Source organism: Crocodylus porosus, unplaced genomic scaffold (genome assembly GCF_001723895.1).
Source record: "Crocodylus porosus isolate Cpor-Errol unplaced genomic scaffold, CroPor_comp1, whole genome shotgun sequence".
NCBI lineage: Eukaryota > Metazoa > Chordata > Crocodylia > Crocodylidae > Crocodylus > Crocodylus porosus.
This window is the reverse complement of record NW_017728947.1, coordinates 27114262-27140164: the sequence shown is the minus strand read 5'-3', so window position 1 is coordinate 27140164 and position 25903 is coordinate 27114262. Positions and strand designations below refer to the sequence as shown.

At 41.2% G+C, this 25903-nt stretch overlaps 1 protein-coding gene and 1 long non-coding RNA gene across 6 annotated transcripts in view; both read left to right on the top strand.

The window, feature by feature from the left end:
- The window catches only part of LOC109321308, a 30501-nt gene extending 11423 nt beyond the window's left edge, over positions 1-19078 (top strand). The window contains exon 2 of the long non-coding RNA XR_002104032.1: positions 18867-19078. This is a non-coding gene — a long non-coding RNA (uncharacterized LOC109321308). The remainder of the gene's footprint in view (positions 1-18866) is intronic.
- The window catches only part of LUZP2 (leucine zipper protein 2), a 411554-nt gene that overhangs the window by 13947 nt on the left and 371704 nt on the right, over positions 1-25903 (top strand). The gene's annotated exons all lie outside the window — the stretch shown is intronic.

The window sequence follows — 25903 nt, the reverse complement described above, 5'->3', positions numbered from 1 at the left end:
TGCTTCTTTGGTGACTTGCGTGCCAGCAGGTTGAGCCATGTGAACCCTCCTGGTGGACCTAGGAGTGTGGGAGTAGCAGGGGGGATGAACCAAACTGAAAAGAGGGGCCCTGCGTTTGCCCATCTGTACACGTGCACAGCAGAACATGCAGAGATGCCTTGGCTGGGAGCTTCTGAAGGTCAGGGAGCAACCACAGGCCTCACTTCTCTGCTCTATACTGGAGTGCCCAGCTCCGGGCAGAAAGAGGAATAATTGCTTTCTTCCTTGCACATGGGGTAAGTGCTGTGGCCGCTTGTGTGAGAATTAGGGCTGTGTGAAACAGTGTTTTGTTCCAACTTGCATTTTGCCATTTTGATGGGACAGTGTTTTGTTTTGAGTTTTATTTCATTTTGAAAACACTGTTCCATTTTGTTTCATCAAAACTGTTTCGCTGGTTAGAAAATGGTTTGACGTTTTGCCCATAGGCTATAATGGGGAAGCACAAAACTGCCTATAACTTTGTCATTTTTTGACAGACTTGGATGAAAACAGCAGGGATGGTAGCCCCTTCTGAGGACATAAAGTCTGCTGTGTTTTGAGGAGATAAGGACAGGGGTTTCTGGGAAACTGCATCTCAGGCTGCTGACAAGCAAAACTCATGGGGGGGTGTATGTGTGTGTGTGTTAAGGCGCAGCCTCACTGGTGCTGGGGCCTCTATTTGACATGGTAGTGTGCCTCAGTGAGGTCTCCTCCTTCCCTACAGCCTCAGTTCAGTCCACCACTTTAAAAGACAACAGATGATAACTTAGTAAGCATCACAGTAGCATCAACAGCATCTCAGGCAGCCAAACAGTCACAGTCAATATGAGATCAGTCCTTTCCCCATCTTCCCCCTCCTTCTCCTTACTTTCTGTTTCCCTTCCCAGCTTCAGCTTCAAAATTTGAAATGTTTTAAAACTTTCAAAGTGTTTTGACTGCCCTCATTTTATTTTGAGGCTGTTTTGAAGCCCTTAGTTTCACTTCAATTTTGCTGTTTTGAGCTCAATATGAGTCTAAACAGCATCAAAATGAAACAGCCAGCAAAATTTCGTACAGCCCTAGTGATAAACAATGCTTTAAGCTAAATTATAAAGTTTTAATACATATACAAAACCACCTATTTCTTTTAAATAAGTCCTGCGCTTTCATATATACATTTTTTGTTCTAAAAAGTTGACTATATATATCCACATAATACTAGGCTTGTGCAAGTCGGCAGTGATCTGATCTGGCTTAGGATCCAGCTGCTTTGGATGGCAGTGATCTGATTTGGATCACCAAACTGTGTTTCTGCCTTGATCCGGCCGAAAAGGCTCTGAAGCTTCAGAGCCACCTTGGAGATCCGGCCATAGGGTATAATGGGGAATCAATGAAATATCTATAACTTTGTTGTTTTGTGTCCACTTTGGATGAAACATGCAGAAATGGTAGCCTCTGCTGAGAGCATGAAGCCTGCCAAGTGTCAAAAAGCTTGACACAGGGGTTTGGGGGGAACTGTACCCCAAATTCTTGAAAGCCAAACTCATGTCACGGCTGTGTGCTACAGCACAGGAGGATCAAAACTGCAGGGGTGGTAGCTCTTATTGAGGCCACAAAGACTGCCACGTTTCAAGGAGATAGGTGCAGGGGTTTGGGGAGAACTGTACCTCAAGCTCTGCACAAACAAAATTTGTGCCGTGGGTGACACTGCGTGTGCTAAAGCACAGCGAGGTGACAGCTGCAGGGATGGTGGCCCCTGCTGTGATGCCTGCCAGCTGTTGATTTGATTGATGCAGGGGGTTCTGGGGCCCTGCACCCCCAGCTGCTGACAGGCAAAACTGGTGCCAAGACTGTCTCTGTCTTGGGGCAGTTGATTGTCTGTATTGATTCTTTCCTTTCCTTAGCCTGGTTTTGTAGGTGCTAATTGATGCTCCTTAAGTGGCTATGTAGTAGCTAGGTCCTGTGTATTGAGTTAGTCCCTGGTCCCTGAGTGAATCATGATTGATTGATTGGTAGCTGGTAACACAGTAGCTTAGCAACCAGGCTCCAAGACAGACACGGTGAGTCCCACAAGCACCCATGGCACGAGTTGTCTGTCAGCAGCTTGAGGGGCAGTTCCCCCCCAAACCCCTGCACCAATCTTCTTGACACTTGACAAGCTTTGTGGCCTCAGCAAGAGCTACCGCCCCTGCAGTTTTGACCCCTCTATGTTGTAACACATAGATGTGAGAGGAGTTTTTTGCTTTCAAGAATTTGGGGTGATGTTCCCCCCAAACCCCTGCATCAATCTTCTTAAAACTTAGCAGGCTTCATTCACTCTGCAGAGTCTACCATCCCTGAAAATTTCATCCAAGGTGGACAACAAACAACGTAGTTATAGATATTATATTGTTTCCCCATTATACTCTATGGCCGGTCCTCCATGGCAGCTCCAAAGCTCTTCAGGAGCTCCAAAGTGGTTCGGGAAGCCTAACGAGGCCAGCACCTCAACCCAGATGTGTTGCTTCAGATCCTGAAGCATCCAAAGCTTCTTTGGATCTGAAGCTCTGTCCAAAGCTTTGCACAGCCATACATAATACCAGATTTTTAATTTTTAACCCTGATACATTCTTTAAGGTCCAGATGGAAGAAATGATAAAATATTAGATACAAAGATGTCTGTTCTAATAAAGAGATTTGTCCCTAAATTTGTTGATGATTTTTGCCTTTTCTTTATTTTTACAATCTTCCATTATTTGAACACTCAGATTTCTCCATAGAGAAATAATAGTACTAACATTTGACAGAAGTACTATTAATCTATGGAAAGAATTTTTTAACTAATGGTAGTAGCATTATTAACAATGGTAATTATAAGCAGTGACAATCACAATAACTATGTCAGTATAGTAGAAGTGAAAAATTAAGTAGAATGTAAAGAAATACTACTTTCTTATTATAACTCTTTGTGGCCACTGGTTTACCATGAACGTTATCCCAATGTATTCACTATTTGGAAATACAGTGAGCACTTTTGTATGCCCACTTCTCAGCTGATCCTGAATCTCTTGCAGAATTTGAAGTTCTGATTCTCAGTTCCATGCTGTGGAAATAAATCCATATTGATATGGATGTGGGCGTTAAGGTTTTGACATGCACACACTGACCCATTTCTGTAGCTGCGGAGAGAACCCACATAAAGTGCAATGCAAGTGTAGCAAAAAAGAATAGAAGTATGTCAACATAAGCCAATTTAGGTAATTTTTTTTTAATATTTCTTAGACCTCAGTTGAAAAAAATTCATTTAAGGCGTTGTACTATTTCTTTTAACAGTCTTAGAGTTATGCTCCTTGTCAGACGGTAAACATATAATTATTCGGGCTGTGCTAAACAGTTTCATTTCAACATCCGTTTCACCATTTTGAAAAGACAGTGTTTCATTTTGTCACTTCATTTCATTTCGAAGCACTGTCCCATTACATTTTGTCAAAACTGTTTTGACACATTTTGACCTTTCACCTGTAGGTTATAATGGGAAATCATGAAAATGCCTAAACCTTTATCATGTCAAGCCTGATTTGAATGAAAGTAACAAGGATGATAGCTCCTTCTGAGGGCATGAAGCCTACCAAGTTTCAAGGAGATCGGTGCAGAATTTTCTGGGAAACCGCACCTCAAACTGTTCAAAACACAGCTCCTGACAATTGTTGGCAGAGGCAGCCTCCTTTCATCTGTCACACAGATCCGGGGCCCCACACCCCTGGGAGGGCTGTGGGATTGTGCTAGACTCCTCCTAGGGTTTCAGCCCCCCAGATCTGCACCCCAGATGAAAGGAGGCTGCCTCTGCCAGCACTGTGCTCAGGCTGCTCCTAGCACCGGAGAAGATTGCTGCTGCCACCCGTCCTAGGCAACAGTGACAGCCTTCTCTCATCCAGGGCACAGATCTGGGGGGCTTGCACCCCCAGGATGGCTGCTGAGCTGTGCTAGACTCCTCTCCCTGGGTGCAAGCCCCTGGATCTGTGTACTGGATGATAGGAGACTGCCACTGCTGCCTAGGAGGCTGCTTCTGCTGCAACGTTTTGAAACGTTTTGAGTGCCCGCACTTTGGTTTGACGCCTTTTTGTTTAATTTTGATTTTGCTGTTTTGAGCTTGAAACGCATCGAAACAGCTTTGAAATGAAACACATGATGAAATTCCACACAGCCCTAATTATTGTAGTATATCCACCATCCAATAATCATGTACAGTTGTTGTTATTAATATAAAAATCAGTGGGGGTATGCTAATTTATATCAGCTGAGAATCTAGGATTTATTTTTCTTAGATAGGCATTGCTAGGCTTGCAGATTTTCCTCTCAGTATTTTAGTTATTTTATACCCATAGCATGGTGATTATATATAAAAGGAGAAAAGAAAATGAGTGGAAGTTTTCAATCAGTGATTGAAGAAATCTATTTACTATTACCACAACCACAGGTCAGTATCTTCTAACAGTGGTATTAACTTTTGCAACTCAAGCTCATGTCAAATTACTAGGGCCAGGGACAAAGTTAACTCTTTATTGAGTTCCTAGGCATTACACCTGTATTATTTTAGTGTGTACTGTAGTATGTTTAAGTGTTTAAATGAATGAATGAAGTGTTTAAATGCATTATATCATATGTTGGTCCTACTTTTGTGTGATGAGAGAAATGAAGGGAAAACACAAACCAAATATATCTGATGCTTATCTCAGTAATTTTGGTATAAATCTAGAGCAGGGGTGGGCAAAATAGCAGATTGGCCTGGTGGCTGGACTCCATTTCCCAGCAGCCCCTGGCCGTGTTGCTACAGCTAGTTTCCACAGAGACCCCAGCAATGGCAGTGCCATGACAGTGTTGGGCCATGGTTTCCATAGAAACTAGCCCCAGCAGCACTGGCACAGTGTAGGACTGTGTGGGGAGCTGGTCTGGAGCCAAGGCTGGGACCGTGAAATGGTGACAATGTGGTCCCAGGCTGGGGCAGAGCTGCAATGCACTGCCTGCATGCCCTTACCTAAGGCATTCAGTCAGTAGATTGCAGCTCTGCCCTGGCTCTGGACCATGCTATCACTGCTGAAAGATCCCAGCCCTAGAGCAGTTCCCCACCCAGATGTGCATTTGGCCAATGCTGCTGGGCCTAGTTTCCATGGAAACCCTGGCTGTATATTGTCATGGCACTGCTACTGCTGGGGTCTTCATGGAAACCAGCCACAGCAACCTGGGCAGGGGCTGCTGGGAAATGGAGTCCACCACGGGCCCGATCCAGCCCACTGGTCAGACTTTGTTCACTTTGTTCTAGTGTAATATCTTTGAAATCGATGAAATTACCCCAATGACCTGATGTCAAGTGTTTTTGTGTGTTGGGGATGGGTTGAGTCTGCAGTCATTTGTTGAAAGAAAGAGAAATAATGGAAGAAAATGGCAATTTTAGTAATGGATGTGTACGTATACATTTATCTATACTCAACATCAAACTGTAACCTTTTTAAAAAAGGTTTATTAAAAATGAATCACTCAAATGGAAATGATTATGTCACAATGAGAGATGTGCTTTGAAAAGTGTTGTCAATTAATGGTTTCCGCTGCTGTTACTTCCCTCACAAAATTTCGCAGATAATAGAAGATACTGTAAGTTTTTTCTGTATATCCAAGGTAATGTCTGGTTCTTCTGAGTGAAGAATAATATTGAAAATGAACACACATCCACATAGTGCAGCTGTTAAACAAAGCAAAAGTAACAGGGTTCCTGCCAGATGTGCAGGTAAAAGCACAATGGGATCTGTGAGCAACCCCCACAGTTGCACTTCCTGCCATGCTACACATATATGGCAGGAGGTGTGCTTGTGGGATCACTCATCAGATCTCATTGCACCTTATTGCTGATGCAGGGGGAGCCCAGGATCAGAAGCAAGGTCCCGTGGCTGGAAGCCGCATCTGCTGCCGGGGCTCACAACCATGGGGATGCCCCATGTGCTTGCTCCTCCAGCTGGAAGTCCTGCCCTGCCCCAGGATCCCAGCCATGGGGACACATGGACTAAGTACAGACAGTTAAAAAACCTGTGGCTGAATTGATTCAGTCTTTGCGAATTAGTCTAAGCTACATAGGTTGAGCCAGTAAGCAAGTGAACAAACATTTGCTTCTGATTCCAGAAATGCAGCCACAGGCCTGCAGTGGCCCAGGCCAGAAACTGGGGGGCACTAAAGCAGGCAGCTTGGGCCAAGGCTAGTGCACCACCCTGTGAGGGAGGGTTTGCCAGGGAAGTACAAAACATCCTGGGATGCTGGGAGATTGTGAATTAACTTGAATCTGGAGGGGATCTGGGACAGAAGTTCAATAAACTGATTTAACTTAAATCATTTAAGTTTTGTACTACACCCATCCAGGCTTATTTTAAGTTGTTTCCAGCCATTTTGGAAACAATTTATGTACGCTGTTTTGTTGTGTTTATGTGCACTGTTGTGTTACAGATCTGAACTGTTCTGATCACTTTACTAGTATAAGTGTACTTTCTGTGCCTAGTCATGGTGCACATCCCCATGGCTGGAAGTCCAAGTCAGCTGCAGGCTCCCAGGCTTGAGAACACATGGCGTGTCCCCATAGCTAGGACCCCCATCAGCTGATTTGGGCTCCCAGCCATGGGGTGCATCGAACCACATGTTCAGGTAATGGAGTAACGGGAGTCAGCCACAACATTACTACACGTTTTTGGTAGAATAACTTAGTGGCTTATTCCTTTTTTTATCATGCCATTAATTGATTGAACATGTGGCTAGGTCACAGCTTAGGACATGATTAACTGGTTAATCACATTTTAAGTGTAATATGTGGCAGAGGCCTGGGATACATCCTTGGGAAGCATTAGAAATTTAAAACACCTCTCTTTGGATAAAGTTTGCACTGATACATTGGATAAAGTCCAGGGAACAGTTATGCCTGTGCTCACTGTGATTCCATGGAAGTAATAAGCTTTAAGTCATAACAGTCCAGGAATGGACTCTCAAATTGCATCAATCCTTTACCCACTTTTGTTTTAAATTACTGTTTTTGTACTATTATGACTAAAGTACTTTCTTTTATGTACAGTGCCCATATAAGAGCAGAGTTACAATTGCCTATTTTACAGTCTATTTTAGAGGAGAGTGCTTGATACCATGATTTAAAATACTACAGGACAGACCAGGCAGCTCTTGCTTTGTCTCCTCAGAAATAGTAATTTCTTTTTAGCTTATCTGTTCCTATAAGTAGGGATCCTGGGTGACAGATACATTTGTAGTTTAAAAAAAAATCCACAACTTTGTGCTATCTCCATGGGTCAGTGATGGGAATGTTTGTGTTCTTTTGCAGACACATGGTGCTGTGATCAATAACTGACCTGGCATGATTCCATTGCAGTGAAATGTATAGCTGTCTGTCACCTTCAATCAATTATTTGATCAGCTCCAGTAATTATTTTCCAGAATATCTATGTAATTCCTTTAGGAGCTCATTGTATCATCCACTTTAAAGCGGAATTAAATTTTTACTTCTTTTCAAATGGCAGTGCATCATGTTGTTCTTGCAATCTAAACGTGCACTATGGGTTAAACTTATTTTGTGGTTGGCTAAGAAAGATAATTTTCTCATGAAACCCTTTACATCTTTCTTAGAATAATCTCATAGACAAAAGGTGTTTCTGAGTAAAGCTGTATTCTCAGTGTTTGTTTTATAAAAGAGAAAGAAAGAAAATGATAATGCAAGTAACTGCTATTGTAGTTAAATAAAAGCTTAAGATATTATTGAATTGTGGCTTAAAGATTATGCTTTTCAGAGACTATTACAGATTTTTATTTGCACACTGAAGATTCATTAGGCTTCTTTCACCGTTGCAGCATTTAACCTCTTACAAGAATGTAGGTCCCATGGTAGTGGAGTTATATCAATATAAGTGTGGCTTAAAAGGTGCCAAGCCAGGTCTTGATTTAATAAATGATGGAACCAAAATGAGTGTCACAAGCTTCAGTTCAGGTCTGCATCCAAAGATTATGGGACTGATTTTTTTTCCCTCTCATTTACTGTGGAGCAAATGCTCTAAGATAGTTTTGAATGACATTAGTATAATCACTTTTAGATAAAAATCATATTGCTATATAATTTAAAAAATAGGTGTGTTGGTATCTCTGCACTGGGGCCTTAGCAGGATCTTAGAAGTTCCATGAAATACAAAAAAGGCCAGTCTTCTGACATTGCCCTCCTCTCCTCTCCTCTGCCCTGCCCTTGTGGGTCTAATTTAAGGGTATCAAACTTGCTTGGCCACATGGGCATGATGAGTGGTATGGGACCACTCCATGGGCTGGATAAATGGTACAGGGCTGGCCCCATATAATAATTATATAATTATATGGGTCAGGCCCATATAAACTCCGCCCCCACCCCCACTTGCATGCTGGATTGGGTGCCCTTGATACCTGCTGTGACTGGATCATGTAAGCTGCACTTGGTGCCCACTCTGGCCAGATTGGGATATTAACGGTACACAGCACCCACTCCAGCCAGTCCAGAGCAGACCCTGGATCAGCTGGAGTGGACTCTGTAAGTGGCTTACATCCTGGACCAGCCAGAGTGGTTGATGCATATGATTCGTATCCTGATTCAGGCAGATCCAGTGCCTTGGGCATTGGATCCAACATAAAGGTGGAGGGGCCGAGACTGACATTAGGGGCTTGATGGATGTGGCTTTGTCTGGATGATCCAGATGCAGCCCACAGCCCATATCTTTAACACTCTTGGTTTAATTAATTACTCCTCTACATTGAAGTTGATGTAGCCAAAATGGTGAAACAACATGTAGATCAACCCCACGATGTTTCTCATGTTTCTTCCTTTGCTGTTCCTGTTGGGGTACTCCATCCTTGTGCTGTTGATAACAAGGCTGGTGTAGGACAGTGCTGGGAAAGGGTGAGTATGACTTGTGTCTCCCCGGACAGTTGGGAGCCAACTTTTTCTCTTGCTGCATGTCCAGGCAGCCCTGTGGACTAGTCTGACTTGTACTAAGGCTGAAAAGGCTTTAAAGAGTTGACTACTTTCTCTTTCACTCCCAAAATACTTCTTAGCCTGTTACAATACCCTGTTTGCTCCCATAATTTCCTGATGTAGAATTTCATTGTGAGGGATTTCCTGTACCTTGTGCAGAGTAACATTAGAAGACCCTCTTTTCCTAAGCTAAACTGGTACAATGTAAAGGTGTCCCATTTACAGGCCATTGGGGCAGTGAAGGCGAGACTGTACTGCTTCTTTAACCTTGGTGCAAGAGGGAAATGGTATGGTCAGCACTGTGCTGCTTCTTATGCCATGAAACAGTGACCAAGAAGAAGCAGAACAGCTCCGGCCCTTCATAAAATTGAAATCCCTGAGACTTCCTAACGCTTCTTCCAAACTTCATTGGAGCTTAACAGAGTTATTTTTAGGGATACATGTCTGCTCTGATGTTGCTTTGTGTGAGTGTCCCTCACAATGAAATTCTACATCAGGAATTGGGCCATTACCTCCTGCTCCTAGCTTCACATCCTGTCAGTACGCTCAGAACAATCTTCAAATTAGTGTACAGTAGGTAACTGCCTTTTTTTTCCCTTCATGTCTTGTTCTAAAACATACTCTGTTTTAGAGGCATACCACTTTCAGGTAGTTTTGTGAACTACTGGTTTGTGACTTTGGTCTTGAAAGTCTTTAGGGCCAAGGTGTTTATCCCTTACTTTTTATTTAGAATAGGTAACATGTTGTGAGACTCCCTGGCTACCAGCCATAGGTGACTTTGTAAGGGGGGATGGGGGGGCACATGCCCCCCCCACCGAGATTGGTTGCTGCTGGCTTCTGTGGGTGATCACTGCTTGTCACCTGCCTCCCCCTCCGCCTCACTGCTGGCATCTGCGGGTGGTCCCTGCTCGCTGCCAATGCTGCCACCTACAAATGGTGCCCCCCCAGTCTTGGGAGGCACCAGTCATTCATGCCACCAGCAAATTTTATAATTAATTCATAGTGTATTTAATTTTGACCAAATATGTTTCTTACTGTTCTGTATCTGAGAGAAAACTGCATATACCAATATTACTATACAGTCATTCTTCAATCTCGCAATCATTCTTCCACCCCTCTCTTTCTCTTTCTCTCTCTCTCTCTTTCTCCACTACTGAAAACAAATTCACAGAAAATTGATCAACTCCACACAATGCAAGTAGTACACAGCTTGATGATAAAGTTGTTATTAAGTTGATTGGCACTAACTCTAAAAGCCCATTTACTGTCGTGTTCTCTTCTCCAGAGACGTGGAGAGAACAAGAACGTGGTATTTTGCCCTTCAATTAAACTTTCCACTAGGCAATTCAGAAAAATTGACTACATATCAATTAAAACAGCTGTCCTGTAAAATAACTGTGTGCACACAATGAATTTGTACATCATAACTGGAGAACAATTCAATTGTAAACATAATAAGTATATTTCAACATTTAAATGTGGTTGGAGTTGTACTCCAGCAGAAATAAATGTTGAGAAGAAGAGTCACCATTTTAAATTTACCATCCAAGGACAGTTACTGTAAAGTGATGTGTGAATCATGCTAGCTGCTTCCTAAGCATAAACGATAAATGTGGAACTGTGTTTTAGATACTGCATAATAGAATTGGTTCAGAGCTTCAGCTGGGATCTATTAATTTACTCCAGTTGAGGATCTGGTCTTTTAGCTGCAAATGCAGCCTTGTTTGTGAGTCTTGTGTCTGTGCCAGTTCAGTTTACACTTTCCTCATTTTACTTCCAAATCATTTTGTGGGACTTCAATTTTATGTTAGGCTGTAACTGTTCTGCCTCTTCATGGTCACTGTTTCATGCACTTTTTTCACAGAAACATTAGAAGATTCCCCTTTTTGTAAACTAAACTTTCAAAAGAGTTTTTTATCCAGAGGCAGTAACTTGAGCTAGCATTTAAGCTACACAGATCCAGATTGACAACCTGGTGCCTATTCCTCACTCCTCTTTCCTATACCCCATGCTCTTCCTCCAAGTTCCATGCCAGTTGCTATGATCCCAAAACATGAACTTGTGTGTAATATAATCATTGCCCTCCCTTCCTTGGGGATAAATACTTCCCTAACTCCTCCTTTTCTCATTCATGTTTATCCAATAGCAGGTATAAGTCAACTTTTATTTTAACATATCGGTGAAAATGAGAAAAAAAAGGAAGTAGCAAATCTTCTGCTTTGTGCCAGATGTAATGTTGTTCACCGTGCTCTGTTTTCCTCATCCTATGCCATTTCCTACTGGCTGAAATAATTCGTGCTAAGTAGACCAGACACTCGGTATAAATTTGTTGTTCTACTTATTTTTACCTTCTGTTTGTGGATAACAATATATTTGTAAACCAACTTAACCCATAAAAATGAAGAAGATTAGACACTTCAGGTTTATCCAGCATTCTGATTTTTCATGCTCTCCATCTAGTGACGGGAAAGGTTCTCTCCAATACAAGGCCTAACAAACCCCAAGGCAAGATACCCTAGGGGCAGGTTTGCTCTGACAATATTATGACTACTGTCAAGACTCTTCATATCCATTAAAATTGGATCATAGGAATGTATGGCTGGAAGGGACGTTACAAGGTCATCTGGTTCAGCCCTATGCTTAAAACAGGATCATTCCAGACTAAACCCAGACCCAGCCAGCTGTCTGTCTAACCTGCTCTTGAAAACTTCCAAGGATGAAGAATCCCTGATTTTTCTAGGTATCCTGTTCCAATGTTTGACCATCCCAATAGTAAAAAAAAGTTGTCCTAATTGACAACTTCAATTTCTTTTTCTGCAGCTTGAGGCCATTGCTCCTAAGCTATTGCTCTGTCCCTTATGACCACAGATAAAAGCCCATCTCCATCCTGGCTATAATTGCCCTTCAAGTATTTGAAGACTATGATTGAACCTCTCCTTAGTCTTCTCTTCTACAAACTAAATAACCTTAATTCTTTCAGTCGTAAGTCATAACCTTAATTCTTCCCTCGTAAGTGTTCTTTCTTGACCCCATATCTTTGTTGTTCTGCACTGGGCTCTTTCCAAACTATCCACATCCTTCTTGCAGTGTGGAGCTCAAACTGGACACAGTAGTCCAGGTGGGGCTTCACCAGTGCTGAATAGACTGCTGTTACTGGCACCAATTATTTTGCAATTAGTCCCAGCCCACGTATATTAGATCGTGGGGCTGAAGGATGTTACGCACTTAAGTACATATGAATTCAAGTGATATTCAGTTAATCAATATTTGTTATAATATAAGCAGCTGGGGAAAAAATTGAACCTGCTTTATGTGATGCAATTAAGCAAATTATGGGCTTTTCCAGGATGCATATAAGTGGAAGGTGCATGAGGTAAGGCTATTATTTTAAAGAATGAACAACTTCTGCTCTGTTTGTTTTAGTGTATGTGTACATCTGTATCTGTTTGTTATGATATGATTTTCCTCATCTATTTTGATGCCCATATTGTTGTTGATGACATGTTAATTTTCTATCTGGTGTAATTGTAATTGTTCATGTGCTTGCACCTTGAAAAACAGAAAACTACAACCTGCTGTTTCAATTGGCAATGTCAAATTGTGTTGCCATGTAAGAACTGAAATCATGAGATATCCCTTAGCAACATAGGGACATGTATTGTTGTAGTGGGGGTAGTGAAATTTAGATATGTGGTTGAGTATTTGAAAGAAAATAGGAAGGATGGGGTAATATGTATAGAGGAACAAAAATTATTCCTGAAAACAAGGTTGTAAGCATGTTTTTAATTGTTACATGAGGTAAATGGGAACCATGCTAAATCAAACTTAAATAATAGGGTTGTAAAGAAGTGTGGTGTATTTATCCTTGCTTTCAAGACTGCTGTTTTGTATATGCAGTTCCAAAGGGTAGGAAATGGCATTAAAAAATATCCAGAATCTTTACATTTGGAGAATTTTGACAGGTGGGTATGAAAAATTTGCTCAGATGCTGTGTGAAAAAAGGAAGCGATGCAGAAAAAGTTACTTGCAGAAATACATCTGTCGCCATACAGTAGAATTATTATTGCTAGCAGAGAAGAAATGCATCAGCACTTGCAGAAAAAACTGGTAAGTAGCCAAAATGGAGAAGAGCATTGCTGGAAGGAAATTTAGAGATCTGGGAACAAGGGACTCGCGTAAATGTAAGAATAGCAGCCACTATATTGCATTTCCTTTGAAACTGCCTAACTGTAAAATATATTTGGATGCTTTTTCAGGGAGATTTTGAAGGGCAGGAGAGATTAGTCCTTTTTGTGAATCTTACTCCTTGCATGTCAGGGGACCTACATGGGTAAAGTGGAAGGTCAGCTGGGACATGTTTGATCCTGTACCTACCTGATAAAATTCTCCATGAAAATATAATCTAAGGAAGGGGGAAAGGCCTTGAAGGTGAGCAGGCACTGCCAACATCCTGTCACTGTAATGACTAGTTAATAGATGGGCAGAGGAAGGTGAATACCTTCATACCTCACCATACAGAGGAAGGTGAAAACCTTCAATGGCCTTACCAGTTCTGTCACAGGGAAAACATTCCTTTCGCACAAATTTGGTGATTGGTGCACTTTCAGTTTCCTTTTTGATGGAGGAACTGGAATGCAAGACTGAAGAAAAAGCACAAGGTGCAGATGGTTCCTGCATACTATGGGATAGCTAAAGGTTAGGGATAGACCTGTAATAACTTACTTCATGAAAGTAAACTCTGCCCAATTGCTCTGTTAGGTAAGAAAGGTATTTTATAATGGGTTCCTTGCCATCTTCTGAACATTTTTCTCATGGAAGGGGTGACCTGACTCTGTTTTTAATTTTCCAGTTTTTGTATTCTTAAGTCTTTTTGCTGAAGTGGCCAGATCTGTTGGCTTTAGACATGAAAACCTTCATGCAAATGCTTCAGAACAAAAGTTGTCTGTTGGGTTCCTACAGCAGAAGTCAGAATATATGACATTTGTTGCAACTGGAGAGAAATCACAATTTTGACAGTCTTTCATAATCTTGTACCAGCACATAAGGTAATTCAAACACAGAGAAAATTTATCAGATGATACTTTGTGCCCAAACATTAAGGAAAGTATCTCAAAAGGCATCTTTCATGGATTTTCCAATTTCCTAGCACTGTCTTCTTACTATCTCCCAATCCTTAATGATACTGCAGGTCCATTCATAAGAGGATGGGCCTCTTCTGTGGATAATCATTTTCATCTGTCTCCAAAATATTCAAATTAAAGTTAATTAATCTTTTTAATAAAGTCTTGAAGGACTGGCTGAGGAGTCTATGGCCGCAGAGCTACATTGGAATTATACTTGGAGGGTGCAGGGGACAAATTGCAGAGATGCAGAGCCACCATGGAGGTACAAGGGGAACAGTGCTGTTTGAAGGCTGGTTCTTCTTGAAGAAATCCATGTCCCATCTTGGGAGAGAAAAAAATGAATGAAACCTCATCAAGGAGGATCACAAATATCCTTTTCTACCCTCTTGCGTGGATTTTCAGTGGTAATGCGTAAATGACTATCTTTGTTAGGTAACATAAAAAATGGCTTTTCTCTATCTTTTTGACAACAGCTGCTGATATCACTAACTGGATGCTGCTTGCAAAATATATTTGATGGAATGGGCCCAGGTCTCCTGCTGTATACATAATAAGCAGCACTCCATGAGTGACTAATCCCATTTTTTTTCTACTACTTGCACTCTTGCAAAGCAGGTAAATGCCACCTCATGTCACCACCTGTACTTTCCATGTTTGCCCCCAGGAATACTTTCTGTATCTATAATGCAGAAAGCTAGCATCCTTCTGTTTCCTGATTTCTCTGAGATCTAGTAGAAGATACTCAGGGATTTGCCTAATGGGGCAAACAAACTTTGTTAAATTTTAATTTCCAACCATTTACTCATTTGTAGGGTTGAGTTTAACTTAGAGGAAGCCAAGAAAAAAGACTAAAAGCTTAAGGAAGTTAAATTCAGTGATCTATCACTCCCTACTCCTTCCTGTTCAAGCAAAGTTACAGTTCCTCTTTGGGGCTTTTGGATCCAGGTGGCTTTGCTCTTCACTTACAGAGTAAAAATGTGTTTTATAAGTTTGGGCAAAGATAAACATTAGGTTGATATCAGTTTAGGTATAGATATTAGTTTAGGTAATGGAAGCGTCATACAATTTGACACACTGTCCAATATTGCTCAAATGTCCAAGGGATTTTCAAGATTGGAGGAGCAGGATTTTTTATAGATAAGGAATGATTTGTGTTAGCAGAAGTATATGTGTACATACATACTTATGCTGTTCCTGTCAACAGTATGCCAGACTCCAGACTGATTTCATCTATCATTTCTAGGAAGAGTACATGCATTCCAAACAAATCCCAAGCAGTTGCCTACAATTTTTTTTTACCATTCAAATAGGGTGTGAGCTTAGCTCTGAGATGGCCACTTAGAGAGAGAAGTCATAACACTGGTTTACTCTAGTGTATGGGAAATGCTGAAGTGGCATAGAGATGGTGGAGGTAGTCATTGCAACTTCTGCATGTGATTGGGACTTTTAGGAAATATGTTGAAGTGATGTGGCTAGTAGTTTTTCTGTGTTCTGTCAATGTCTAGCAATTTTACAGCATCTCTAATTTATGTCAGATGATGAAAGGGATGGTTTTTAAAGGTGCAAATGATTGTGGACCATTTAGTTTCCATTGCTTTTCAATGGCAATTGAACACTAACTGCTTTTGAGAATCTCCTTCAAAGCAAATATTCCTAGTCCTAAATCCATTATTGGACTTTCCTAAGGTGCAGTCTTAATTCAGCTGAATTAATCTGTTTTGTCGTTGCCTCTAAAGGAAGAACAGAAATGTACTTGACACCTTGCTTTTCAATATGTTACTGAAAGACTTAATTGAAGCTAATGGAAATTGAGGGTGATCAGCAGAGAGCAGGACTGGGCCATAACTTTCCCAGTAATTATAGTAGAATAATAATAAAGTATTGGTCACCTCCATGGTAAACAGGAGAGGGGGGAATGAGGTAGCTTGTGGGGGGAAGTGTTTTGATTCGAGTTAATAGCTTAGGTGATGTGTACTCGTGAAAATTCTAATTATGTGATGATAAGAACATTTTTACTATAAAACTACAGTATTAATGTAAGTTTTGGCTATTGTTAAAAGGACTATTTCAGGTGGTATCTAATTAAACTTGATTATACAAATTGGAGTAAAGAACTGGAATACATATAAAGAATGTAAGTTATCACTTTTTCCCCTGTAGTAAGCACCAGAACATTAGCAGTTATTAGGTTAAAACAATATTGATATTAGAACAAGGTTTTGAAATATATTTTTAGCATAAATTTCAGTTCATTCTGAATGCAAATGAGTGTACTCCATTCATTGTTTCTCTGGTCTGCAGTTCTTATTGCGGGGCTATGATTTTTAGCTTTCTAACAAGTAACCAGAAAGTTTGTTTAATTAAAAAGTAGTTAGGAATTACATGTTTAATAACCTGGTTCCAATAAAGCTGTTTGCAATGAGACAGCAACTGCTTTACACTTCAAAACAGATGTCTTCTTTCTTGTACTTTGCACCTTTTTCCTTTTGGAGATGACACTTCTCTTTGGAGTAGCAATAAGAAATGGACATATGGAGGCATATTGTGATATACAGTCTAGTATAAAATGAAAGGTAGAAGGGACTAGAGTCTACCTTTCCTTTTAAGCAATCACCAACATTTTGATGATTGTTTAGTCTACTTTTATCATCACCAGTTTTAAACCACTGAAATATAGAAATATTTTTTTATAAAAGTGACTGGTGTTTTTACATGATGACTACATGTGTTAAGTAATCATTGCTCATTGACGTTCAAAATCAGTTGAGCCGTCAGAATCCTGTGAAAACCTAGTCAATATTCAAAACAAAACAAAACAAAAATGAATAGCAGGTTAAAATTCAATTATTAGGCAGCAAAGAAATTATTTGCCAGTAATGTGAAAGTTGCTGACATTTAAGATTAAACATATAATCTACAGCACAAAAATTATGTTCTACTAAAGAGAATAGCATAATGATGAAAAGCACACCATAATTTTTACTAATCCAGGATTTGGATAACTGTTGGTAATATGTGGATTGTGGTTTGCTCAATGTCAAATTTAGGTGTAGGGGTTTGTAGTTCATAGTGCTTGTTTGTTTGTTTGTTTGTTTTTTTAATTTAGGCTAGGTGCAAACATTCAAAAGGCCCAAGGCAGGATTGACCAGACTTCCATGGTTTCTCTAAACTGTGTAGACTGGGCTTCCCCGCTTCTTTGCTTTCAGCAGTGGGTGGGGAGGGGTGGCAAGCCAAGGCCCTGCCCCTGTGCCAGCCACCCCCCAGCCAGCATAGCGGGACGGTGGGGGGCATACATGATGGGGGCTTCTCCCTCTTCCTCACTGCCTGGCCCAGCATGGCTTTTCTCTCCAGTGTTACCACCTCCCCTCCTCCACCATCCATCAGCAGTGTGGGGACAAGACAGGAGGCAGGGCTGGGAAGAAAAGCTGTGCTGGATGAGGCAGTGCAGAAGGAGAAGCCCCTGCTGTGTTCCCCTCCCCAGCTATGCTGGCTGAGGGTGGTCTGGAGCAGAGGCCTCCATTTTTCCTCCCTTTCCTCCCTCACTGATAGCTGATAGGGGAGCAGGACTGCAGAGGGAAACCATGCTGGGCCAGGCATATATATACTGAGTAAGTCATACCTGAGCAAACTGATTTCCTTCTATAATGAAGTGACAGGCTCTGTTAATGACGGAGACCAGTGCATGCAATACAGCTTAATTGTAGCTCAATGGAAAGTCCCTGCCACTTGCTCCCCCTCTCCCCCAGCACAGCTGGTGGGGGAGGGGGGGTGAGACAGATGTAGGGGTTCCACACATTCCCCACTCCCCAGGTTTTATATCAGTTTCCCTTTACTTACACTGGTTTATGTGTAAAGTCTGTACTTACCCTATTGTCCAAATCCACCCTTCTTGTTAAGTGAATGTGCTTGATGGCTAGGCAATTCAGTATTTCATTGAAAAGGAGATACAGAATATATGAACAAATTCTGTATAACAGAAAATATATGAAGATTGCCACATGGAATTTTGCCACAGTATGTGAGAGATTGAAATATTAAGTAATAATGGTGTTTATGAGAGACTGGAAAAGAAAGGGAGAAATCTGTACTAAATATTTCTATCTGTTTAATTTTACATTTATTACAGATAATCTGTTCATACTTTTAAAATTAGTCATTGCAATACATCTTTCTTCTAGTTTCTTTCTTATAAACCCCATTGTAAAATATGTATATTATTGTTTAAGGAACTGACTATTCTGAAAAAATGAAGTTTTCTTTTTGTTACGATCCTTAGGGCTTCATAAATGGGTTCTCTTCTACGATGCAGTCTTGAAGAGTCCTTCTAAAACAATATTATACTACACTGCAAAGAGGAAAAATCTTGAAAGAGCACTAATCTGTAATGTTCTGTGATTTACTGTGTTAATCTGTATTTCATAAATAGGTTAAACATCTCATGTAAAAGACCCCTGTACACAAGCAAAGTCCCATTAGGGTCAATAACACCATGATTTTGCTCAGGGATGTATTAACTTTGCTGTGGTGTGCCTGCAGGGATTTAAATAATGAGTATGCTTCCTAGGGCCTTCTTTGCTCTTCCCAGCTGCAGACCTTAAATTCTGCAGAGGGTTAGTCTGATGAGACGTGCATAAAAGACCCCTTCTGTGCTCCTATTATTGAGTAAATCATGATGTTCTTGGAAGAGATACATAGGCACTAATTATTCTTGTGTTTTTCCTTTATTCTTTCCATAGCATGTATTAACACTTAACAATCCTGAACCTTTAATTCAGCATCAGGCCAGATGAAAAGGAATGGCACTGTTGCTAAAGCACTTGCTGGGAACTCAGAAGACCTGGGGTTACTTCCTGGCACTTCCAGGCATGTTTTGTATAAGTTTGGGCAAAGTATTTAATCTGTCTGATTTCCTTCTTTCATTGGTAAAGTTGAGGTCAGGGAAGAACCCCGAAACAGTATCTTTCCTTTGCCTGTTTTTGAATATCTGAATCATATGCTGTTTGAGACCCTGGCTCTCAATTATAGGTATGGTGCTTAGTGGGATGAGGCTCTGTTTGCTTGTTCACTGTGCCTATGGTACAGTGGAATGCAACACAAACAGAATGAGGTTTACTTACAGTTCTGGCAAACTTTGTAGCATTTTGGTTCTGTGCATTTAAGGCAAACCACTATTGATACTTTTATAAAGCGTTCATGGTCTAATGGCTCCAAGTCTGATGAAAATAGGAAATACATTTTAGGGAAATTCATTATCTGTATTAATATAATTTCTGCTACATTATAGCATAGGCTTAATCTTCAGGAGTGTTTCTGAATATAAAAAAATAACTGTGAACATACTTTATAATTCACAGAGTTAGACAAGGAGGTAATTTTCTCTTTCAAAGTAAAACAATTGGAAAAGGACTAGCAAAATATGCAAACACGGTTGTCACATTTGTGCATATAGCATGTATAATTTTTCTGCAGCAATAAAGGTTTAGGGCTGTTAAATTGCCAGAGATGTTGAGTGGAAAAATGGGTAGGTCAGATGAGCTCTAGAAAGAGCTGTGCATTTAACCTGCAAAGGATTTGTGCAGTAATGAGGATAATATAAGTCATTTAGGTGAATTCACCATTGGGAGCTGTGTATTTTGAACTGTTGGATTTCTGGATTTTAAATCAAGCATGTAACTTCTGCAGACAAGTGCTAGTGGCATAACAAGCATCAGAAATGAAATGTTCTCAGATTCAATTAGCATATTTAATATTAACACTAGAAATGTAGTAAGACACTTACCAAATTTTGTTACAAAAAACACTAATAAAAAAGTAAAGCAGACTTGCCATGTAATATTATACACATTATACATATGTATATATAATAAATGCATTGTTTGTTTGTTTTTACTGCCTGCTGTCAATACAAGAGAAATTTAATCTCATTTCTCAGTCTCTTTCAGTGTTACCATGATTCATTTAATTTGGAACATGTGGCAGATTGTAAATGATCTTTGGTGCTGGCTAACTGGAATTGGACTAACTAGCCAGAGTAGTGATGATTGGAACTTTTTGTTACAATGGATAGAATAGGGATCTAATTTTATTTTTAGTACTTAACACTGAGGGCTTTCTAGTATTTGTAAATTAAAACTTGAAGGGTTGTGCTACTAATGACAGAAAAAATGTCATGCTGCCTACATCAATATATGGTCCTTGCTTTGCTTAGGACATTAGGGTAAAGTCTGAAGAAAAAAAAAAAAGTCAAGGTTCAGGTTTTTGGTTTGGATCTCATGATGAGAGAGGCAGTTGGACTGTTCTTACAAGTTTTCAGCTGAAATGGTGATAATTTGAAAAACATATAATCATAGGCCAGGGGGCTGAAAGGAACCTCACAATGTCATCTAGTCCAGCTCCATATTCAAAACATGATCATCCCTAACTATACCATCCCAGTCAAATGTCTGTTTAACCTGCTCTTGAAAATTTCCAGGGAAGGAAACTCCACAGTTTATGCAGGTGACCTGTTCCAGTGCTTGACCACACTCATAGCCAGAAAGTTCCTCTCAGTCTCCAACCTAAATTTTCTCTTGTGCATCTTGAGGTCATTGCTTCTAATCATGTCTCCTACAACCACAGAGAAAGTCCAGCTCAATCCCCTCTATAATCACCCTTCAGGTATTTGAAGATCGTTATCAAATCCCTCCTCGGTCTCCTCTTCTTGAGAATAAATAATCCTAACTCTTTCAGTCTTTCCTTATGTCATACTTCCCATGCCCATAATATTTTTGTTTGTTTGTTTGGTGGGTTTTTTGTTCCTCCGCACTGGACTCTTTCAAAACTTTCCATATCTTCCTTGAAGTATAGGGCCTAAAACTGGGTACAGTACCTCACATGAGGCCTTACTAGTACTGAAAGAAGAGAAGAATCCCTTTCTTTGGCTTGTAAGTGACACTCTTGTAAATACAATCAAATATATTGTTGTTGTTTGCAGCAATAGCACACTGTATTTAACTTATGGTCTATTGTAATCTCCAGTTCCTTCTCTGCAGTATTACAGCCTAGCCAGTCATCCCCCAGTATATATTTATGTATTATTTTTTTCCATCCAAAGTAAAGGATTCTGGACTTATCCTTGTTCAGTCTCATCTGGTTGATTGCAGACCATTTTTTTTCTAGTCTCTCCAGGTTATTCTGATTCCTAGTCCTGCCCTCCAGAGTATCTGTAACTGCCCAACTTGGAGTCATCCACACATTTACTAAGGGCATACTTGATCCCATTATCCAAATTGTTAATGACAATATTAAATGATAACTGGACCCAGTACTGATCTCCAAGGAACCTCACTTGATACCTCCTCCCAATCAATCATTGAGCTACACAGTTAAGCTGTAGTGCATGCACTGGTCTCCCCCATCAACAGAGTCTGTCACTTCATTATAGAAGGAAATCAGTTTGCTCAGGTATGACTTGCTCTTGATATATATATGCTGGTTCTTCTTGATCACCTTGTTTTCCTTTAGGTGTAGATTCATAGGTGTAGATTCATAGTAGATTCTTGAGTACCTGTTTCATGATCTTTCCAGGTATTGAGGTCATACTGACTTGTCTGTAATTCCTGGAATCTTCCTTTTTTCCATTTCTTAAAGATGAGCACTGTATTTGGCTTTTCCTGAGCTAAAAACCTCACAACATATGAAGTGCCGTGGTTTGACCATTGGCCCCCTTAGATCGTATCTTGCCAATAATGAATCATTGTTTTAGACATGTGCCTGACTGTTCTATGCCATAATTACGTGAATTGTCTAATCCTTTTTTGAACCTGGCTATACTGTCTGTCTTGACAACCTCCTATGGTAGTGTTAACTGTGTACAAGTTAACTACATTGTGTGTAAAATAAATAAAAATATACCTAGAAGTATTTCTTCTTATTTGCTTTTAAACCTGTCTCCTGGTCATTTCACTTGATGCCCCTAATTCTTATATTATGGGATTTGATAAATAACAGTTCCCTATTCACTTTATCCCTCAAGATTTTATGGACTTATCTCATATTCCTGCACAGCTGTCTGCTTTCTAAGCTAAGGAGTCATAGACTTTTCACTACAGCTGCACCATACCTCTGATCTTCTTTATTGCTCTTTTCTGTACCTTTCCTAATTTCACTATATCCTTTTTGGGATGTGTGATCTGTAGGTCTTTTGAGATTATCTCCTTGATATAAACAGAAGTTTATTTATAAACTAAAATATTTTCAATTAAAAAAGTTACATGCTAAGTCTTCCCTGAACAGTGCTAATGAAATAACTTATTGGATATTCCATTCTGTAAGAAAGTGGTGCTCGATGTTTTTGTCTGGAGGGGTAGTAGGTGGTGTCTAGTCCATCCATGGGCTGGATCTGGCTGGTATTCCTGATCCAGCACCTGTTGAGGTGCACAGCAGGGTCCTTTCTGGCCACATGGGGGGGAGGGAGGCTGATTCTGATCCAGCTGCATGTGGGGAAGAGACTTAGGCTAGGCCTGTGGGGGAAGAGGTCATGGCCCCAGAGCATAAAGGAGGAAGGGAGCATGGCTTGGCCCTGATCTAGCCATGTGGGGGCAGGGAGCATGGCATGATCACAGTCTGGCTGCCTAGGAAGAAGAGGGCATGACTGGGCCCCATTCTGGCTGTGTTATACACATAGACTTTTTGCCTGTTGCTTTTAATCTTACGTATTTTCTTGAGTTTTGCATTGCCTTAAACTCCATTTTGTATTGCTCAGTAGCTCAACGTAAGTGCTTGAGCTTTGTATGCTGTATGTGTGAAAGAATGGGTAAGGGTGTGTTTGTGGAAAAGGAAAACATCAGCTAGCGACTGACTGAAGAATGCAGACAGATAAAAGACCAAAACAAGAAGAAGCCACTCCAGAACAGTGAGAGAACAAGAGCAATCTACCTTCAAGGAAGAACACAGTGATCACACAGCAAAAGCTCAGACAACTGGGTGAATTGACAAAGCTATAAAAGATGGGAGAAGATGTATTGATTTTGGGTCTTGTGCTGCATGTCATCCTAGAGCATTGGTTCATCTGACAAGAGGGACCAGCAAGCTGGCCACCAAGTTGATCCAAGTACTGATAAGACTGGTATACCAGTACAGAACAGAAATTGGGGTGGGTGTGTGTGTATGTGTGTGTGTGTGTGTGTATTAAGCAGTTAATCAATAAACGTGGCATCTTGCCTTATCCTCCCTCATAAGGTCTCGCTTGTGATTTGAGTAATTGGCAATTTGTTTAACAGCTGTGGGGGGGGGGAGGGGGAGAAAAGAAGGTGTGGCCCAGCTCACATCCAGCCTTGCAGGAGGAGAGAGACGGGCCTGGCCCACAGGGAGAAGGGGGCGTGGTCTGGCCTCAATCCGGTGTTAGGAGAAGGGGTGTGGCCTGGATCTATTCCAGCTGCTGGGCGTGGTAATTTAGTGGCAGGGAAGGGGTGGCAATATTATTTGGCACTGCTGTCCGTCAGCCTAATGTTTCCAATCCATGGGAAGCCCTGTGAGCTGGATGCCATGGCTTTTCAGGTCATATTTGGCTCATGGGCTGGAGGTTGAGCCCCACTGCTGTAAGACGTTAATGAGAACGTTGGAGAACTGCCTCATTTATATGACTAGCTGTCATATAAAATATCCATCCCTATTATCTGAGAATGGAAAAACACTCCATATTTACTTCATTCTATTTTCTTGAGAGAAGACAAAATACATCATTTTTTTTCTCCTTTCAAATCCATTTTCCATTTTCTTTGGAAGAAGTTGCAAAAGGCTTGTTCAGACATTCAGACAAGTTCATATAAGGCACAAACTTTAAGTGACTGATGTAGAACAGGTCACAAGTGAGCATGGGTAAGCAAATCAGGGATCACTTTGTGCTGATGAAAATTTCGAAGCATGTCTAATAGAGTGAATTAGGGAACATAAAATCATTAGAGCACAGTACAGACACTTCTTATCTCCTAATGGGTGCATGGTTGCTTTTCACCTATCATCATAATCATATTACAGATAAAATGATAGCAGATGACTGCTAGGAAAATTCCACCTTATTGATTGTCAAACAAAAACAGAACATAAAAATATGATGAACCCAGGCCACATTATCTCTTATATATCTATGAAATCCCATTACTGTCGCATTAAAGCCAAATAGGGAGTAGCAATAATGTCTCTTACCATTGATAGCTTCTAGCTTGGTTGTATCCATTAAAAATATGCTAACATCTCTGTAGACTAGACAGATATTGTAAAATGGCTGTTAATAACCAGTACCTTCTTTTCTGAAAACAGAATCCATATTTTCTCCCTTTTATGTTTTGAGCCACTTAATGGTTTAATAGAGAGTGATCTCGATTTTGCTCCTTCTCTTGTGTCATTGTCATCATGGACCTATACCAGGGGTGTGTTAATTATTTGGGCTAGTTAAGGAATTTGGGTGAATTGTTGCAGGCCAGGGAGTGAGGTGTGGAGCGGCTGACCTGGCCCGGTAGAGGGGTGAGGGGTATTGATTCAATACAGCCCCAGCCTGTCTGCCCCTCATCCACTGCCAGGGTTGCCAAATGGAGGTGGTTGGGGTGATCATGGAGACTGGCCTGGGATCCCCATGGGCAGGGCACACTCAGCTGAGTAGTAGGATGGTGCTATGGGTAGGTAAAGAGCAGCATCCATGAGTGGGATGGCAGACAGGGCTAGGGCCTGGATCACAGGATGGTGGTAGCTCAGGGCCAGGGCCTAGGGCAGAGCTGCAATCCACTCGCCATACGTCCCTACAATAGGTGCTGATTCCACAGGCAGGGGTGCATGGGGAGTAGATCTCAGCTGTGCCTACCACTCCATGATCCTGGCCTCAGCCCTTTCTCCAGCCTCATCTACCTGTCCTACACCCAGCTAGCACTCCCCATCCACCCACAACCCCATTCCATCTGCTCAGCCAATTGTGCCGTGGGGATCCCAGGCTAGTCTCCATGAATGCTCTACCTGCCCACTCCAGCCAGCATCCCCAGCAGTGGGTGCAGGGTGGACAGGCTGGAGTACCCAGGCAATGGGGCTGGGGCTGGTGGCAGCAGTGGAGACACAGGCAGTCGCTGCTGTGGGGGCTGCCAGGAAGCTGAGTCTGGCTGCTGTGCTGTTCGCCGGAACCAGCTGCCCCCAACACCTGGGCCATCTGGGGCCAAGGGACATAAATAATAAACAAATAATCTTGTAATGAATTTTTTTTCTGTCTTTTTGCTTCAAAATATTAAACAATTACTTCTGAGAAGTATGAAGATAATTCGCTTTGCCCTAATTTGCACTGTTTTCAGCTTTTACTGAACATTTTTGGATGGGTTTTATTAACACCAGTGCTTGAAGAAAGCTGTTTTTAAACCAACATATTTAAATACAATAAGTAAATATAACGTTTTCTCCCCTAAAGTTTTCTCCCACTTCCACCAGAAGTATAATTAGTAAGAATTATTCTAATGCAATCTAATGGACAGATGGAAAGCACGCAGGCCATTTGTACACGCAACGGGGGTTTGCTTTAGGTTAATTCTCCCTCAATTGAAGTGGTGGGTTTTTAAAAACACCACTTCAATTTAGAGTGAAGTAAACCCCTGTGGCATGTACACAAGGGTCAGGCCTGATCCTTACCTGCTTTTCTGGCAGCAGGGAGGGGAGGATGAGCTGCCGGTGGGCTAAGCAGTCCCTGAGCTGCAGTGGGGGGAAGGTTGGTGCTTCCCCCTGTGGCAGCAGTGGTGCCCCCCAGGTAGCATCTGCCTGC